The sequence below is a fragment of the Plasmopara halstedii genome (genome assembly GCF_900000015.1).
Source record: "Plasmopara halstedii genome assembly, contig: Scaffold_2904, whole genome shotgun sequence".
NCBI classification, from domain to species: domain Eukaryota; phylum Oomycota; class Peronosporomycetes; order Peronosporales; family Peronosporaceae; genus Plasmopara; species Plasmopara halstedii.
This window is the reverse complement of record NW_020189809.1, coordinates 1,083,226-1,086,024: the sequence shown is the minus strand read 5'-3', so window position 1 is coordinate 1,086,024 and position 2,799 is coordinate 1,083,226.

Genomic DNA, 2,799 nt, shown 5'->3' with positions numbered 1-2,799 from the left:
GCGGGAGCGTTAGGGGTTGACCCATACGTCGCAGGGCGACAATCTGAAGGGAGTCGACAGCGTGCTTTGAGTTTGGCAAACTCAAATCGAAGGTGTCGCTCCACACGCAAGTCCACTTCCTTGTGGCTCAACTGTAAGGCAAACAGTGAGGAAAGTTTGCGGTGCCGTTGCACACATCGCTCAAAGAGTGCTTCGTCATCTGTAGTGCTTTCGCCAGAGGCGAGCACTACAGGTATCGCCCGCATTGCTGGTACACAAGAGCCACCTCGTTGAGCACGCAAACGAGTGCGATGAGCTTCCAACGGAAAATCTTGCAGAACCAAGAAACGAGCTCGAAGAGCTTTCCGTTCTACAATCTCAACTTCTATAATGACCGGGAATCCGATGATGTGGAGGCGTAACAATCGAGTTATCACGTCCTTCGCTTCCACAGCAAGATCCGCCGGGCGGAAACCATGTTCCACACAAGGGTAAATGACCGACCGTTGATGGAAGCGCATCAGAGCCGCCTTACGGGCAGCTTACAGCTGCCGCTTCTGTGCCTCATCAAGGTCATTAGTGATTACACCACATTCCTCAGGTGATGACAGGTCAGGAGACGGTCATGGGGTCCGCAAGGCGCGAGCTGGTCTCGTCTCACGCCGTTGGTGCGGCTCGCCTTCCTCGTCATTTCATCCGGGAAAAGTAGTGTCAGCCTCGTAGTCGACCACCTCCACATCCCTGATTGGAGCTCCGCTGATCGTCCTGCTGATGTAGCATATCGCTGTGCAGACGCTTTTGGCGATATAAAGCATGTCGTGCGCCGGCTTCCTTGCCTTCAGGACTACCGCTCTATCGGAGCGACTTCTAGCCGTGGAACAGGCGAATGCGTCGCTGCATGAGACGGTGGAGCGCTTGGCACCATTAGAAATGGAGGTTGTTGCACTCCGTGCTTAAAATCAGTTGCTAGTTCAGCTTCTGGGTGGCCGAGGCCCCGTGGGATCCGCTCCGGTGCTAACGCTTATGCGTTCACTTGCGCAGGATCCCGGTATGACTTGAGAAAGGCTACGTAAAACACCGGGTGGTTGAGCATCCGTTTTGGAAGGTTTAGTGTGTACGCCAGCCCCTGTATGGCCATAACCTTAAACGGTCCGGTAAACCGTGGACGAAGCGTCGTCCTGCAGACAGCAGAGGCTACAGGTGTGGGCAAATTTTTCAAATGTTATAAAATCAGGTCCCCGACCTTAAAGCTTTCCACTTTGCCTCTTCCTTTTTCATCTGCATATTGTTTCTGCTGGTCTTGGCTTTCAGACATCACATCGTGAACGTGTCGTAGGACACTCAGTCTAGTAGACAGGAATTCATCGACTTCCTCACGGATGGTGAGGAGGCTGACATCACTAGCCGTTCGGTTATTCCACCCATCAAGCCCTGAGCACTGGGATGGCCGCGTCAGCGGGATGCAAGGGTGAATCAGCCCGTTCATGTAGAACGGCGTGTAGCCGGTAGACGAATGCACTGCATTGTTCAGCGCAAACTCTTCGAGTGGCAACATGGCGCTCCAGAGCCGCGGCGTCTCAGCGCAGACGCTGCGAAGAACGTCTTCGATGACGCAATTCACCCTTTCGGTTTGACCATCGGTCTGTGGATGATCCGCTGTCGACATATCCAGCTTGGTGCCTAGCACCTTGAAGATAGTCGACCAAAATTTTCCCGTGAAATGGGAGTCTCTATCAGAGACAATCGACTCTGGGAGTTCGTGTTGTCGGAGAACACGATCCAGGAGCAGCGTTGCTGTACTGACCCAGTCGATGGTGGCTGGCACTGCCGCCAAAAGAGCCATCTTGCTCAACCGGTCGACGAATACCAGGACACCTGTGTTGCCCGCCGAATCTTTCGGCAGGCCAAACACAAAGTCCGAATCCATGTACCGCTAGCACCCAGTGAGTACAAGTAAGCCGGCCAGCGGCGCAGTCGCATTTGAAGAGGGTTTTACCCGTTAACACGACTCACACGTGCACACATAGGTGCTCGTCCATTTGTACAACTTGGGCCACCAATAGTGGTGACTCACGGAGTTGTACGTTTTTTCACGACCGAGATGACCACTGAGTGGCGTGTCGTGCGCTTTGTAGAGGATGCGGTATTTTAAATCCGCATCATGAGGAACCACAATTCGTGGTGCATCCGAAGATGTGGTGCTATAGTACAGCAACCAGTTATTTAACGAATATCGGTGCAATTGTGCACGCGGTATTTGTGACATTTTCTTGTCCGAGTCTCCAAACGCCTTGCTCTCGAAAGTCCGTAGCAGCGCTATACACATCTCATCACCCGCATACGCGGTGCGGATCAAATCCGTCACAGACGACGTTACAGTTGTAACATGAGAAAGCTCATAGTCTGGTCTGCGTGACAAAGCATCATCCAAATCATTCTGCGCTCCTGGCTTAAACCCACCTCGAAGTTATATTCCGCAAAGGAGGGTAGCCATCTAGCCATCCTCTACGAGAGGTGGGGCGACTGAGTCGCGGTGCGTAGTGACGCATGATCTGTATAGATCACAAACGGCATGGAGCCGAGCGGATGGACCCTGAAATGCATACTTCATTGCAAGTAGCTCCTTGTGATGAACTAGCTGTCGAGATTCGAACGCGATCACCCGATCTCGACCCTCGGCGTCTGCTTGCAGCAGTGCACAGTCGATGGCAAAGTCCGAAGCGTCATAGACGACGCTGAAATGACGATCTGGGTCTGGCAGCGCCTGTATCGGTGCATGAGGCGGCTGTCTTTGACTCTGTCAAAAGCCTCCTGATGTGT